General features: G+C 46.8%; 1 long non-coding RNA gene, 1 other non-coding gene and 1 pseudogene across 2 annotated transcripts; 2 read left to right on the top strand and 1 right to left on the bottom strand.

The window, feature by feature from the left end:
- Window positions 1-10135: 10135 nt before the first annotated feature.
- Window positions 10136-14404, bottom strand: LOC124518439 (uncharacterized). The gene is made up of 3 exons (XR_006963669.1): window positions 14284-14404; window positions 13998-14115; window positions 10136-10322 (listed from the first exon to the last, which is right to left on the bottom strand). It is a non-coding gene; the product is annotated as an uncharacterized LOC124518439 (long non-coding RNA).
- A 771-nt stretch (window positions 14405-15175) lies between these two features.
- On the top strand, window positions 15176-17059 carry LOC124518485 (40S ribosomal protein S24-like; annotated as a pseudogene).
- TRNAG-UCC (transfer RNA glycine (anticodon UCC)) lies at window positions 16545-16636 on the top strand. The gene has a single exon. It is a non-coding gene; the product is annotated as a tRNA-Gly (tRNA).
- Window positions 17060-17099: the final 40 nt, after the last annotated feature.

Raw genomic sequence — 17099 nt, 5'->3', positions numbered from 1 at the left:
GCCGTGGGACCACATAATTCCTTTTCATAGCCTAATAAGCTCCCATTGTATGGACGGGCCACATTCTGTTTATCCATCCATCCACGGGCTTTTGGGATGTTTCTACCTTCCCTGCTGGTTTGCCCGTGTTAAGACAGTAATTTCCTTCTGGAAGCTCAGATCACTTAGTAGAAATGTTTCCTCCTCCCAGAACTCCTTCTTTCTAGGCTCCAGAAGAGGGTAGGAAGGAAAAGGGAAAAGGACTTTATCCAGCCGGAAGCTCACAGCCGTTGGTACTTTCTGAACGGGTGAGGCAAACGACCCCGTAAGCCCCAGCCTGCTTTCTGTCCGTGGATTTACTTATTCTGTCCATTTCAGATACGTGGAATTAATATGCTATGTGAAGGAAGAGGAGACAGCCACAGACCATGTGTGTGAGGCCCAGGGGAAGAACGGGCTCCGTTCGTGCGTGAGTCAGCAGACTGACCAGCGGACTTGTTGGGGCAAGTTGGGGAACAGCGTGAAATGAAGTTGAAAAGGGTGGCAGAGATTGACTGCGGGGTCAAGTTCGTATCTGACGTAGTAGGGAGGATGTGATGTGACATCTGGCAAGTCATCGGATCTTTGTTTTACTTTTTTCATCTGTAAAATGGGAGTAATCTCAGCGGAGATTAAACGAGTTAAAATACGTAAAATGTTTAGAACAGAGGATGGTACACAGTAAGAGCTACATTAATGTTAGCTGTTGCTATGCTTGCTGTGTGGGTGGTTTGACTATTACATGTGCTGTGATTGTCACCACTGAAGCATCTCATTTGGAGCAACGACATCATGAAACCAGCACTGATGTCTGACTGTGATGTGAGGGGCTATTAGAAGAATTAGGAATCAGGGCAACCCCTCAATTCTGCCTCCAAAATCTCTCCCCAGATTTTCCACTTTGCTCCACCTCCCTACTTCCACCCTGGCCCCACTTACTGTAACTTTCCCTTCTGGAAGAAGCCGATGGTGGGCTTCTAACTGGTTTCTTCTTTGTCTCTTCTTCCCACTAACCTGTTTTCTGCACAGCAGCAATTTTGCACAGCCAGCACTTTTGATAAAGCACATGCATTTCACCCCGCCAGGTGTCGATGCCAGGTTACAATAAAATCCAGAGCCCTTACCGTGTCTGACACAGACTTGCATAGTCTGATCTGTGTCGACTTCACTGTCTTTGGCCCACATCTAAGCACCAGTCACCTGCTGTTTCTCTGGGTCTTTCGTGTGCCATGGTGCATCTCCAAACTCCAGTCCCTAGTGTCAGCGTCTACATGAAGGATCTGGTGTTACAGCCCGTGCCCTGCGATCCGGGAAAGCGAGAATTTAAGCTTTTTCAGCTACCACAGAAGCAACAGAATTCTACTTTCACTCGGAGTCACACAGAGACGGATTGCCCCGCCAGAGCTGAATGGCTGGGAAACCCGGGGGGGGGGTGGGGGTGGTTTGCAGGTCATTCGAGGGTCCTTTCCTCTGTCCACCTGCTCAGTACCCAGATCCCCTCTCAATAACTCAGAATTTAAAGACTCTGGGCTTGTTGTACCATCTATGAATAAAATGATACAACGTTGGGCGCCTGGGTGGCTCAGTCCGTTCAGCGTCCGACTTGATTTCGGCTCAGGTTGTGATCTCACGGTTTGTGAGTTTGAGTCCCCTGTCAGGCTCTGCACTGACAGTGTGGAGCCTGCTTGGGATTCTCTCTCTCCCTCTTTCTCTGCCCCTCCCGTGCTTGCTCTCTCTCTCTCTGTCTCTCAAAAATTAATTAATTAATTAATTACAAAAAAAGAAATCCTACCCCCCAAGGTGATGGCATGAGGAGGTATTATTAGTGCCCTTGTAAAAGAGGCCTCCGCGCTCTGTTGCCTTGTGAGGACTCAGCAAGAAGGCGGCATCCAGGGGCGCCTGGGTGGCTCAGATGGTTAAGCGGCCAACTTTGGCTCAGGTCACGATCTCGCGGTCCGTGAGTTCGAGCCCCGAGTCAGGCTCTGTGCTGACAGCTCTGAGCCTGGAGCCTGCTTCAGGTTCTGTGTCTCCCTCTCTCTGACCCTCCCCCATTCATGCTCTGTCTCTCTCTGTCTCAAAAATAAATAAACGTTAAAAAAAAATTTAAAAAAGGCGGCATCCATGAACCGGGAAAGGGGGTTCTCGCCTGTCACCACATCTGCCAGTGTCTTAATCTTGGACCCAGACTTCAGAACTGTGAGAGATGCATCTCTGTTGTGTATAAAGAACCCAGCCTCTGGTATTTTTGTCATAGCAACCCAAGCTGACTAAGACAGGCTACTATTTTCTGAGCATTCCTATGTTTCAGGAGTCTGAGTGGTCTCCCACACAACGCTGCCTTCGCCCTGTGCCTTGAGCTCCATCCCAAAGGGCTGACAACCCGAAATAGACTCGCACCCCCTCTTCCACCCACACCACCCTCCTGACTTCCCGTGGTTGCTGTTCCGGCTTCTCAGCCGTCCCTCTTCTCCTCCTCCTCCTTCTTCTTTGACAGACTTAAGAGGATCATGGACAATTCTGATGTCACCATCGCATCTAAACACTAGCAATGTCACATGAAACTCGTGGTCTGTTCTGCGTGGATTCTGCTTGATAGGCGACCTCCCTTCAAGGGCATTGTATAGGAGATTCCACTCAGGCTCCCCAAACCCATCTCGGAAAACAGGATGATCAAACCCTAGCAACCAGATTCTTTAAAGTGCGTTGAGCACACGTTCTCTGAATGTCAATGCCTGTTTCCACCTCAAAGGAGGTTACCTGGAAATGTTAGATTTTCCCTCATGTTGCATTGGCCTGGTAGTGCTTCTCTGTTTTAAGAGTCTCATGCACACCGGTGCTTGGGCTCTTAATTAAAGACCATGTTTAATGAAAAAAATATTAGCAAAGTAGAAAAACACCCACTTGTCCTTGTACGGGTTCCTTAGAAATGGGGCTTGACACAAATTTTATGAGCTAATGCTTTATTGGAGGGTACAGTACCAGGAATTCAAGAGTGAGGGAAGAGAAGAAAGGCAGAAAAGGAAGGAGAGCAGATTCAAAGTAGAATATTACCAAGGTTGGCCCAGCTTTGCAAGAACACTCCACTGCTTGCTCAGTTTTCTGGAATGTCCCTGGGGAGAGGCTGTGTGCACCCACCGAATCTCAGATTCCGTCCATCACACAGAGCGTGGTACTGGGTGAGTGGGGTTGGGGATATGTGGGGGAAGGTGAGCAATTTATCTGCCCACTCCTGTGGATCTCTCTTGAGTTTTTCCCATGGGGCGTTAACCTCTCCCCATTTCCAGGTGGACTCCCTATAGTCAGGTGGGTCCGGGTGCTGAGGCGACTGCAGCCTTTGCCTGTGTGGGCACCTGAGGCCATCAGAAGTGTTGGGAGATAAGGGGACTGTGGCTCTGCAACCACGGGCACGGTGTGAGCAGTGGCTGATGCCGTTCATGCTGGGAAGCAAGTGTCCCAGGTGGGACGAACAGGTCTGGGTCGGCCAAACCCAGAGTTCCACCACTGACAAAATTATGTATTTAGTAGAGTTCCCCCCAGTTCCATTCTACTCCCAGGTAACTATGGTTGACACTTTGCTCGACGTTCTTCCTGATTTTTTTCCCCTGAGAATATGCACATTCTATTTTTCTAAACACACATTTATTAGTTTTACTTCCCAACACGCATTTACTTTTAAAATGGAAGCATGGGGGCGCCTGGGTGGCGCAGTCGGTTAAGCGTCCGACTTCAGCCAGGTCACGATCTCGCGGTCCGTGAGTTCGAGCCCCGCGTCGGGCTCTGGGCTGATGGCTCAGAGCCTGGAGCCTGCTTCCGATTCTGTGTCTCCCTCTCTCTCTGCGCCTCCCCCGTTCATGCTCTGTCTCTCTCTGTCCCAAAAATAAATAAACGTTGAAAAAAAAAAAAAAAAAAAAAAAAAAAAAAAAAAAAAAATAAAATGGAAGCATGACGGGTCACTGAGTGGCTCAGTCGGTTAAGTGTCTGACTCTTAATTTCGGCTCAGGTCATGATCTCACCGGTCATGAGTTCAAGCCCTGCGTCAGGCTCTGTGCTGACAGTGAGAACCCTGCTTGAGATTCTCTCTCTCCCTCTCTCTCTCTCTGCCCCTCCCCAGCTTGTGCATGCGCTCTGTCTCTCTCAAAGTAAATAAACTTTAAAAAAATAAAATGGAAGCATGACATACATATTAGTATGCGATTTGTTTTTTCACATCGTAATACCCTATAATTATTTTTCCAGTTCAGCATATATAGACCTACTTTATTCTTTTTTTTTTTTTTTTTTACAGATAAGTTTGCATACTTTACTTCTCCTGAATCCTAATAGGTTTTAACTCCTAACATACACATTTTGGTAGCATAAGTTCTAATATTTTTATTTTGTTTTAATTTTAATTCCAGTATAGTTAACATACAGTTATGTTAGTTTCGGGTGTGCAATATAGTGATTCAGCAATTGTATACATTACTCAGTGCTCATCATACAAGTGCATTCCCTAATCCCTATGTTCCCTAATCCCTATGTTCCCTAATCCCTATGTTCCCTAATCCCTAGTTCATCCATCCCCCAACTCCTCCCCTCTGGTAACCATCAGTTTGTTCTCTATAGTTGACAGTCTGGTTTTTTTTGGTTTGTCTTTTTTCTCCTTTGTTCATTCGTTTTGTTATTTAAATTCCACAGGTGAGGGGCGCCTGGGTGGCGCAGTCGGTTAAGCGTCCTACTTCAGCCAGGTCACGATCTCGCGGTCCGTGAGTTCGAGCCCCGCGTCGGGCTCTGGGCTGATGGCTCAGAGCCTGGAGCCTGTTTCCGATTCTGTGTCTCCCTCTCTCTCTGCCCCTCCCCTGTTCATGCTCTGTCTCTCTCTGTCCCAAAAATAAATAAACATTGAAAAAAAAAAAAAAAGATGACTAAAGCAAAAAAAAAATTAAAAAAAAAAATAAATTCCACAGGTGAATCAAACTATATAGGATTTGTCTTTATTTATTTTGAGAGAGAGGGAGAGAGAGAGGAGGGGAGGGGCAGAAAGAGAGGGTGAATCCCAAGCAGGCTCCATGCTGACAGTGCCCCAATGTGGGACTCAAACTCACAAACTGTGAAATCATGACCTGAGCTGAAATCAAGAGTCAGACACTTAACTGACTGAGCCACCCAGGCACCCACGGGATTTGTTTTTCTTTGACTGATTTATTTCACTTAGCATGACACCTGCAGATCCCTCCATGTTGTTGCAAATGACAAGATTTCATTCTTTTTAACGGCCAAGTAATGTTCCATTGTATATATATAGCACATTTCTTTATCCAGTCATCTGTGGATGGACACTTGGGTTGCTTCCTCCTCTTGGCTGTTGCAAATAATGCTGCAATAAACATAGGGAGGCATATATCTTTTTGAATTAGTGTTCTTGTATTCTTTGCGTAAATACTCAGGAATGTAATTGCTGGATCGTAAGGAAGCTCTATTTTTAACTTTTGGAGGCACCTCCATACGGTTTTTCACAGTGGCTGCACCCGTTTGCATTCCCACCAACAGTGCACAAGGGCTCCTTTTTCTCCACATCCTCGCCAACACCTCGATTTTAGCCATTCCTCAGTCTTTTTTTAGTAGATAATACCTCCTTCATTCTTTACATTAAAAAAAAAAAGTTTATTTATTTATTTTTGAGAGAGAGAGAGAGAGACAGAGAGAGAGACAGAGCATGAGCAAGGGAGGGGCAGAGAGAGAAAGGAAGACACAGAATCCGAAGCAGGCTCCAGGCTCTGAGCCGTCAGCACAGGGCCTGACGCGGGGCTTGAACTCACAAACCGCGAGATCATGACCTGAGCCGAAGTCGGATGCTTAACCGACTGAGCCAGCCAGGCGCCCCTTCTTCATTTTTTTAAGTGATGGTATAGCTTTTTGGTTTATGGATATACTGTAATTTACCTGATCATTTCTCCCTTGATAGACACTGGCAGGATTTTATGGTTTGTGCTATTTTATTTATTTATTTATTTATTTATTTATTTATTTACTTATTTATTTATTATTTGAGAGAGAGAGAGAGAGAGAGCGAGCGCACGAGCAGGGGAGAGAGGCAGAGGGAGAGGGAGAGAATCTTAAGACATGTGGTTCCGTCCCATGATTCTGGGATCATGACCTGAACCGCAAGCAGGAGTGGGATCCTCCACAGACTGAACTCCCCCCCCACCCCAGACTGTGCTCTTTTAAACAACGTTGCGGTGCAGATGGACACAATTTGTGGGGGTTTTTTTTCAACTGTGTGAGAAGTGAGTGAGTTGCATTGTTCTTTGGGGGCTGGGGCAGGGGTGTCTAGCCCTTCTTTATTCCCCACATTTCAAGGACACTAGTCCTTTTCCAGTTTTTAGGCTTGGCAAGGTCAAAACCCTCAGACAACGCTGTCAGGAGTGTTTGGTGAAATCCCTCTGACAAAGAGTCCGTGTCTGCTAAATGTGAGCGTACATCTGCCCTGTGACCCAGCAATTCTAGGTTTATGCACAATAGGAGTGAACACAGAATGTCCGTATCTGTTACTCAGAATCACCCATCACAGCAGGGAGCTGAATGCACTTTTTTCGGGTCCAGCTTCTTTCCTTAGCATAATGGTTTGAAGATTCATTCAAACTGTGGTGTGTCTAAATAGCTCATTTTTTTTTAAATTATTTAATGTTTTTATTTGTTTTTGAGTCAGAGAGAGACAGAGCATGAGCAGGGGAGGGGCAGAGAGAGAGGGGGAGACACAGAATCTGAAGCGGGCTCCAGGCTCTGAGCTGTCAGTACAGAGCCTGATGCGGGGCTTGAACTCACGGAGTGTGAGATCATGACCTGAGCTGAAGTCGGACGCTTAACTGACTGAGCCACCCAGGTGCCCCATCATTCTTTTTATTGCTGACCGGTATTCCACTATATGGCCAACACCACATTTGCTCATCCATTCACCTGTTGTTTCGGTCATTTCCGGTTTTTGCCTCGTTCCAACACTGTGACTGTTCATGTGTAAGTCTTTCTGGACGTGTGGGTTCCTTTCTTTTTGGGTAAACACCTAGAAGTGTGCCGTCTGGGCTGCAGGATAAGCATATGTTTAACTTCTCAAGAAACGTGCTTGGGGCGCCTGGGTGGCTCAGTCGGTGAAGCGTCCGACTCCGGCTCAGGCCACGATCTTGTGGTTCGTGGGTTCGAGCCCCGTGTTGGGCTCTGTGCCGACAGTTCGGAGCCTGGAGCCTGCTTCAGATTCTGTCCCCATCTCTCTCTGCCCCTCCCCTGCTCATGCTCTGTTTCTGTCTCAAAAATAAATAAACTTAAAAAAAAAACCCAACACATCACCTTTTCCCAAATGGTTGTGCCGTTTTACATTCCCTCCATCAGTGATGAAACAGAACAGGCTGAGCCTTTGTAATGTTACCAATATCCCTGGGGGATTCTGCGGCTCACCTGAGCTCAGAACCACTGGCTTAGAGGATGATGGATTGAGGGGGGTGCTCTTTTCCTTCAGGAGGTGACAGGAAGCGCGGAGCCTCTGAATCAGAAGTGTGCCTGGTGCGGTGGAGATAGAGGGCCGGCAAGCGGGTCGGTGGGCTTGACTGTCTCTGCGAGGGGAAATGCCTCGATAGAGACCAGAGCGGAGGGGCGGGGGCAGGGAAGGATACGCTGTATGGACTCAATTCTGAATGATGTTGGGAGCCACTGTCGGGTTTTTGAGCAGAAGCATGACATGATTTTGTAGCTTAGGAAACTGAAGCTCAGAGAGGTGAATGAACCGGCCACAGGGTCACACAGTAAGTGGCTGAGCTGAGATTCAAGCCTGGTCTGTCCACAGCCAGAGCGTGTGTGATTGACCTCTGTAGTCCCTTTGAGCTGTCTTTGGTATCAAATACACACATAAAAAGATGTTTGGAAGCCGTCGATGTCCTGCCAAAGACCACCAGGAACACACTAGAAGTTGAGACAATTGGATTTATTACTCATTACAGCGCGGGAGACCTGATGCCCTGCGCAACTGCGGGGGTGTCCCAGTAAGAGAACTCAGGGTGTTAGAAAGACCTGATTATAGGACTCGGGCTTTGGTTGGGTGATTCTGGGGAGAGTTAAGGATCTAGGAGTTTTGCCCTGGAGCGGTGCTGTTAGGAAGCAGGGATAATTCTAGGACTGGGGCTCTTAAATCTTATGTATGTATGTATGTATGTATTTATGAGAGAGAGAGCACACAAGCGGGTGGGAGGGGCAGAGGGAGAGAATCAGTTCGACTCCATGACCCTGGGATCACGACCTGAGCCCAAACCAAGAGTCGGACACTCGACCCACTGAGCTACGCAGGTGCCCGGGGCTCTCAAATCTTATCCAGAGGACAGTAGAGCCAGGCTGAGGCTGTAATTGGTAAAGAAGCAGCCATTACTGCTATTAGCCAAGAAGGGGAGATGTTTGGTATTTCGTGGCCTGGACCATGTTCGTGTTCTGTATTGTTTTACGGTGGTTCCGAGGTGGCCTTGTCTGATGTTGATGTTCTGTGAAATTGTTATTTCGACAGGAGAACACGGAGGCCAGCTGACAGGGCCAGGCCAGCTCCTGGATGTCAGGCACTGCTCTCCTCTCTCTCAAAGCCTTGACAGTTGTTTGATATTCATGGTGGAAATCGGGCTAGGGGAAAACTAGCTTTGGAACATGATCCCATCCTGAAGTCACAGCTTCTGGCTGAGGCCATCTCACCCAGCTGTGCCAGCCCAGCTCTTTCTGGACCATACCCTGGTGGATTGAAAACTTCCCTGTGTGCTTGTTTATTTTTTTTAAGTTTATTTATTTATTTTGAGAGAGACAGAGAGTGTACGTGAGAGAGAGAGAGAGAGAGAGAGAGCGAGCACGAGCCGGGCAAGGGCAAAGAGAGAGGGAGAGAAAGAATCCCAAGCAGGCTCTGAGATGTCAGCAAGGAGCCTGACGTGGGGCTTGTCCCGCAAACTGTGAGATCATGACCTGAGCCGAAATCAAGAGTGGGACCCTTAACCAATGGAGCCACCCAGGCACCCCTGTTTGTTTTAAACAACTTTATTGAAATATAGTTCACATGTCTTCAAATCCACACACTGAAAGGTACAATTCAGTGATCTTCAGTGTATTTACATGCGACCATCACCCCATCTCATTCCAGAACATTTTCATTGTTTTAAACAGAAACCGTATCAGCAGTGACTCCCCGTTTCCTCCCTACTCCGCATCACAGCCCGAGGTAACCACTCATCTACTCTCTGTCTCTATGGATTTACCTATTGTGAATATTTCACGTAACTGGAATCACATAATACCTGGTCTTTTGTGACCGGCCTCTTTCACTGAGCATAATGTCTTCAAGTTCATCTGCTTTATAGTGTGGGTCACTGCATTATTCCTTTTCATGGCTGAATCATATTCCATTGTGTGGATAGACCACCTTTTGCTTATCCATTCATTAACTGAGGAACTTCGGAGGTATTTCCGCCTTCTTGTTGTGCCTGGGGTAAAAACAGTACTTTCCTCTGAAAGCCCAGATCACTTTGTAGGAATGTTTATCTCTTCACAGAACTTCTTGTTTCTGGGAGATGAACCAGACTCCAGGAGAGAGTGGGACAGAAGAGGGAAAAGGGAAAAGGGATTTATCCAGTCGGGAAGCTCGCAGCCATTGGCTAGCTTTGTCACCCAGCAGGGGCTCTGAGGGTGCAAAGATAACTTAGGGCAGAAGTCCCTGCCTTCGAGGAGCTCACAGGCCAGTGACTGGAGGGGGCACATGTATTGTTTCCCCTCCTAGGATCCACCCCATTTTTCTGGTCTTCTTCAGGGGAAGCGCCCCCCGCCCCCCCTCCCCGGTTCCTGGGAAGGAGAAACCCAGGCCTGACCAGCCCGCATTAGCCAACCCGTGGGCCTAGTGGTTGCCTCAGGAATGGGCAGGGACTGACTTCAGACAGTCCAGTGACATTCCATGACACTTTTCCTGGACCTCTTTTCTTTTTCCTTTTTTTTAATGTTTATTTTTGAGAGAGAGAGAGACAGAACATGAGTGGGGAAGGGCAGAGGGAGAGAGGGAGACACAGAATCCGAAGCAGGCTCCGGGCTCCGAGCTGTCACCACAGAGCCCGACGCGGGGCTCGAACCCACGAACCGCAAGATCATGACCTGAGCCGAAGTCGGACGCTTAACCGACTGAGCCACCCAGGTGTTCCTCCTGGACCTCTGAGAAAAGGTAATTTTTCATTTGGTTCATTGTTCTTCCCGTGTGGTTGATGCAAAACTCGGCTGGAAGCCTGAGGCTGCTGGTGGCCATCTCGCAGTGGTTTGGGGACAGCCTGCCCGAGCAAGAAGGTGACAGAAGGAAAGCAGGGCTCAGACACGGGAGACCAAACCACATCCTGGTGATGTAACCTGAGCAACTGGACCACACTGTGCCTGATTTTTTTGCTACCTTTATGCTTTTCAGCTGCACGAACTCTTAATCTTTAAGAATTAGAAAAATAACGGGGGCGCCTGGGTGGTTCAGTCGGTGAAGCGTCTTGTCGATTTTGGCTCGGGTCATGATCTTGCGGTCATGAGATCAAGCCCTGTGGCAGACCCTGTGGTGCCAGCGCTGCCTGCTTGGGATTCTCTGTCTCCTTCTCTCTGCCCCTCCCGCGCTGTGCACACTCGAGCTCTCTGTCTCTCTTTCTCAAAATAAATAAATACACATTAGAAAAAAGAATTAAAAATTCATCATGATAATGGTTGCACAGCTCTGTGAATATAACTAAAACCATTGAACTGTATACTTTATTTATTTATTTTTTTTTAATTTTAATTTTTATTTTTTTTTAATTTTTTTTCCAACGTTTATTTATTTTTAAGACAGAGAGAGACAGAGCATGAACGGGGGAGGGGCAGAGAGAGAGGGAGACACATAATCGGAAACAGGATCCAGGCTCTGAGCCATCAGCCCAGAGCCCGACGCGGGGCTCGAACTCCCGGACCGCGAGATCGTGACCTGGCTGAAGTCGGACGCTTAACCGACTGCGCCACCCAGGCGCCCCTGAACTGTATACTTTAAATGGGTAAGTTGTGTGGCATATAAACTATACTCGAATAATAAAAAATAACACCAGATAAGGACGATGATAGAACCACTTGAGAATGTTATGGAAACCCAGAAAAAGAGCAGCTCACTTTGTCTGCAAAGCAGACGGCAAACAGCCTTCCTGAGTAGATGTCACTCTATGTTACCGGTGAGGAAGCAAAGACACTCCCAGAAAGGAGCTGAGTATGTACCTCTTAATGAGCGACAGGGCTAAGAATTACATTTCTAGGAGCACCTGGCTGGCTCAGTCCGTAGAGCACGTGAGTCTTGATCTTGGGGTTGTAAATTGGAGCCCCACCATGTTGGGTGTAGAGATTACTTTAAAAAAAAAAACCTAAAAGAAAAAAAAATATTTCTAGCCCATAAGCTGGTCTTTGAAAACACAGTCTTTCCTTAGGCACTGTCAAAATCTAAACCATGGTGCTAATTAATTGACCTAAATTATTTTAAAGCATTTATAGCATCGAGCCTGCTTATCATGAGCATCTCCAAATACACACGGGGAAAATCCCTGTAGTTCTAACGCCTTTTATTTTGGATTTCCAGAGTTTGACAAAAACTTTTTCACGTTTCAAAGTGACTTATGTGAAAAAGTTATGTAAATAAGAAGTCCAGGATGTGAACTTCAGGCATAGCTGGATCCAGGGGCTTTCTGATGGCAATAGCATCTGATATCTATTCTCTGCTCCTCAGCTTGGGATTTGCATGCAGGCTATCCACACATGGTGGCAAAGGTGGTCTCCAGGACCTCTAGGGTTAAATCTTACCAATAGCTTCAGAAAATTCAATGCATTTTCATTGCATATCATTGGCTCAGCTTGGGACACACATACCTATCCCTGGACCAATCCCTGTACTTACGCTGATTAGTCAAGCTTAGAGCCAGAGGGTAGGGATAGTCTACCTGAGTGGTGCTGGATAAGATAGGAGGGAAAGGAATCCCCAGTGGACAAGTGAGGTACTCTTACAGAGGGGAGAATGGATGTTGAGCACACATAAATAAACAAACAAACAAACAAGAAAACAAACAAATACATTGATGTTTAGTTTGGGACCAGGAAGTCAGTAGTACTCCCTCACACTGTAGAAATACAGTCATCTAATAAAGTTGATATTAAAAATGTTCTCTTTTGGGACACCTGGGTGGCTCAGTCGGTTGAGCATCCGACTTCAGCTCAGGTCATTATCTCACAGCTCGTGAGTTCAAGCCCCATGTCGGGCTCTGTGCTGACAGCTCAGAGCCTGGAACCTGCTTCAGATTCTGTGTCTCCCTCTTTCTCTGCCCCCACCCCTGTCAGAAATAAATAAACATTAAAAAAAAAATGTTCTCTTTTTAATACTTCAGTTTCATTTTCATGATCTGGACTATCCTTTTCTTTTCACTTAATTTCCCAAATCTTTAAATACTGTTCTTCCTCACCCCTGGATTCTACCATCAAGAATGCCCCTCTTCTGTTTTCCTGTAGCATTTTCTATTTGGATTACCCCCTTTAGTCTCTAATTAATTACTTCCAGGTATTGTTCCCTGTGTGCAAGCAGGGCCTACCACAGGGGCCCAGGGTCATGTGACCAGGCCTTCAAATTCACTAGCAGACTCCCATTTAGACATTTCCTTGTTTTTCCTCTTTTTTTTCTTTGTTTCTTTCTTCCTTTCTCTTTCTTTTCTTTCTTCCTCCCCGTCTCTCTCCCTCCTTCCCTCCCTCACCCCCCTATCTATCTATCTATCTATCTATCTATCTATCTATCTATCTCTATGCCCAACGTGGGGCTCCAACTTACAACCCCAAGATCAAGAGTCACATGCTCTACTGACTGAGCCAGCCAGGCGCCTCTAGACTTTTCTTTCCTTTTTTTTAATTTTTTTTTTAACGTTTATTTATTTTTGAGACAGAGAGAGACAGAGCACGAACGGGGGAGGGGCAGAGAGAGAGGGAGACACAGAATCGGAAGCAGGCTCCAGGATCTGAGCCATCAGCCCAGAGCCCCATGCGGGGCTCGAACTCATGGACCGCGAGATCGTGACCTGAGTTGAAGTCGGACGCTTAACCGACTGAGCCACCCAGGCGCCCCTAGACTTTTCATTTTTACAGATGTTAATTTTACATTTGGTTTATAATTCAGGACAGGAGTTTGTATCAGTCAGAAAACAGAATCCATTCTAGGTCTTTCCAATAGAAAGTTTTGTTTTTTTTTGTAAGATTTTATTTTTAAGTACTCTCTACACCAAATGTGGGGGTCGAACTCACACCCCAAGATCAAGAGTTGCATGCTCTACCGACGGGGCTAGCCAGGGGCCTCTCCAATGGAAAGGTTTTAATGCTGGAAATTGGTTAGACATATGCATTAGTTATCTACTGCTGTGCAACAAGGCACCCCAAAACTTAGTGGCTTAGAACAACAATCACTATTATCTTTTGTAGTTTCTGCAGATCTGGAAGTTGAGAGCAGCTTGGCTGAGCAGTTCTGATGCAGGGTCTCTCATGAGTTGTAGTCAAATACTGGCGGGGGCTGCTCTCATCTGAGGGCTTAACTGGGGCCAGAGCAGCCACTTCCGGGATGGTGTGCTTGATGGCTGCTGGGGGGAGGCATTAGTTTTCCCCCATGTAGGTCTTTCCCAGAGCAGCTCCAGTGTCCTTATGACATGATAGCTGGCTTCCTCAGAGGAAGTGAGTCAAGAGAACAAGGTAGGGAGCGCCTGGGTGGCTCAGTCGTTTGAGCTCTTGGTTTCAGCTCAGGTTATGATCCCAGGGTCGTGGGATCAAGCCCTGCGTCAGGCTCTGTGCTCCGCGCGGAGCCTGCTTAAGAGTCTCTCTCCGTCTGCCCCTCTGCCCCCTCCCCAACTCGTGTGTGCACTCTGTCTCTCTCAAAAAACAAACAAACAAACAAACAAAAAAAAACAAGATAGAAACTACAATACCTTTTATGACTTAGCATCAGAAGTCACACATTGTCACATTTGCCACATTCTCCTAGACAGAGGTGAGTCACAAAGCCAGTTCTGCCTCCTGGTCCAGGAGAGGGGAATTAGGCTGCACCTTTTGAAGGGAGGGGGACCAAAGCGTTTGTAGATATGTTTTGAAATCGTCACAACAGGTGATGATAGGAGCCAAGCAACGGATGGTGAGACGAGCCACAGATTAGCAACAGCAGAAAGCCGCTATTCCAGTTAGGACTGGAGGGCATGAAGGGAAGTGTGCAATTACCAGAGTCCAGGATCCGGGACCACCCAGCGGAAACGGGAACTTCCGAGGGGCTGGACACTCGAAGATACAGCGGAGTTGCTTCCCAAAGCGGAGGGAGACAGATGCTGTGGCCTCTTCCTTCCTCCACCTTCCGACCTTCTGTCAGGGTCTGCAACTGGCCCAACCTACCAGGAAGCGGACTGCAAGGGAGCCTGGGAGATGTAGTTCCTCGTGATTCGGGGGTGGGCGGAGAGGGCTGCCTGGGTCTGAGATCAAATGGGCAGAAGCCTAACACCCAGCCCCCTCCCCCGCCCTCCCGCAAGGACTGATCTGATTAAGTGGTGATATTGTGGTTATGTTTATCTTCACTTCTGATCGCTCTATGAAAATTGTTCCCAACAAAGTGACATTTTAAAACTGAAAATGAAAAAAAAAAAATACTGATGAGAGAAAATCCCTTAGTCTCCTTTATTCTTCCCTAATTATAAAACAGACTTCCGTGGGACCAGAAGGGAAAGGGAGTGTTCATACCCAGACAGCAGAAAGCTGAGCTAGCCTTTCTTTGGAAACAGCCTTTTGTTATTCTGTTTAGAACTTGCCAGCATTTGAGAACTGATGGATGCAACTGTTCAATTTCTAATCTGGTTTCCTAGTCCCTCGCTCAACAAGCTTCTGATTCCAAGCAGAAAGGATTTATTTTGTCTGTTCTAGGTATATACCCCAGAGAATTGAAAACGTATGTCCATACACAAATGTGTGTGTGAACATTCATAGCAGCATTATTCCCAATAGTCAAAAAGTGGAAACTCAAAAATGTCCATCAAATGGCAAACAACGTGTGGTCTGTCTACACAATGCAGTATTATTCAGCCACAGAAAGGAATGAAGTACCACATGGAAGAAACTCGAAAACATGGTGCTAAGTAAGAGAAGCTGGCCACAAAAGGCCACGGATTGTACGATCTCATCTCAAATCCATAGAGACAGAAAATAGATGAGTGGTTGCCAGGAGGGCTGGGGGAAATGGGAAATGGGGAGTGACAGCTAATGGGTACAAGGTTTCTTTTAGGGGTGATGAAATGTTTTGGAATTGGACAGAGGGGATAGGTGAACGACTCTGAATACGCTAACAACCACTGGACCGTACACATTAAAAGGGTGATTTCACGGGGCGCCTGGGTGGCTCAGTTGGTTGAGCGTCCGACTTTGGCTCAGGTCATGTTCTCACGGTTCGTGAGTTCGAGCCCTGTGTGGGGTTCTGTGCTGACAGCTCAGAGCCTGGAGCCTGCCTCGGATTCTGTGTCTCCCTCTCTCTGTCCCTCCCCCATTCGCACTCTGTCTCTGTCTCTCTCAAAAATAAATAAACATTAAAAAAAAAAAAAAAGGTGATTTTGCTCTTTTTCCCCCCTGGCTGCTTGGAGCTCAGCCACCACCGTAAACGACACAATAACTATCCGGACCGGAAAGTTCATGACTGACTGACTACTTTACGGAAACAAACGGTCATCGATGTTCTACACCCTGGAAAGCAACAGTACCTAAGAAATTCAAGAAAAACTAGCCAAAATGTACAAGACCACAACAGATGTCATCTTTGTATTTGGATTCAGAACGAATTTTGGCAGTGTTGTTGCAGGATCATTGAGAGAGGCAGTCAGGAGAGAATTATTGAGACGTGTTCCGGGGCAACTTAGTAAGTTTATTTAAGCAGCACGGCGACAGGACCCTTGGGCAGAGAAATCTGCACTCTGGTTGTATGAAGCTGGTGGTTATATGCTTAGTGCTGAAGGGGGAGGGGACGTGCAGGGAGTAGTCGGTCACAAATGTCTTCTTTGAATGTCTACTCGTAAAACTACTTTTGCAAGATTTCTCTGGTGCTTATCATTCAGCTCGGTATGAACTATCAATGAGATGCACAGGCAGTCATGAGACCCTTTAAGTATGTAGCAAGCAGCTCTTACCTGATGCTTATCAAAACCGTGCAGGCTATATAGGTCACCCTTCTGGGCTAAAGGTGAACATTTTTCTGCTCCTGTCCCTCATCAGTGGCAAGACAACTGGCTTTGGCATGATTTACGATTCCTTAGGGTGTGTAAAGATACATGAACCCAAACATAGACTTGCAAGACCTGGCCTGTTGGAGAACAAAAAGACCTCAAGAAAACGACGAAAAGAATGCAAGAACGGAATGAAGAAAATCAGGGGCGCTGCAAAAGCTAATGCTGGTGCTGGTGAACAGCGGGCTGGAGATTGGACTACAGAAGGGGTAAAGATTACGGGACGCCTGGGTGGCTCAGTCGGTTGAGCGTCTGACTTCCGCACAGGTGGTGATCTCTTGGTTCACGGCTCATGGGTTCGATCCCCATGTCAGGCTCTGTGCTGACAGCTTGGAGCCTGGAGCCTGCTTCGGATTCTGGGTTTCTATCTCTCTCTCTGCTCCTCCCCCGATCATGCTCACTCGCTTGCTCTTTCTCAAAAAATACACATTAAAAAATTAAAAAAAAAAAAAGGAGTAAAGATTCTGCATTGATTTTATCTGTGGTGATTGTGCAGATTTTTCATGTGAGGGTTAATAGACTAAGAGCTTCTATGTGGAAAAAAAGAGAGTGATTTCATGGCATGAATTATATTTCTATTCCTTAGTAAAGCTGGAAAGAAAGGGGGAAGGAGGAAGGAAGGAAGGAAGGAAGGAAGGAAGGAAGGAAGGAAGGAAGGAAGGAAGGAAGGACAGGACCCATTTTTTGTTGCACCTCACTGATTACTGATAACCCCCTGGTAGGTTCTGGGCCAGACCTGAGTTGAGAGATTCATTCGTCATTCATCATATATTACTAAGT

Source organism: Lynx rufus, unplaced genomic scaffold (genome assembly GCF_022079265.1).
Source record: "Lynx rufus isolate CCGP_SWC_20201006 ecotype Redwood Valley unplaced genomic scaffold, mLynRuf1.p SCAF_24, whole genome shotgun sequence".
In the NCBI taxonomy this organism is placed as follows: Eukaryota; Metazoa; Chordata; class Mammalia; order Carnivora; family Felidae; genus Lynx; species Lynx rufus.
This window is presented reverse-complemented; position numbering and strand designations above follow the sequence as displayed.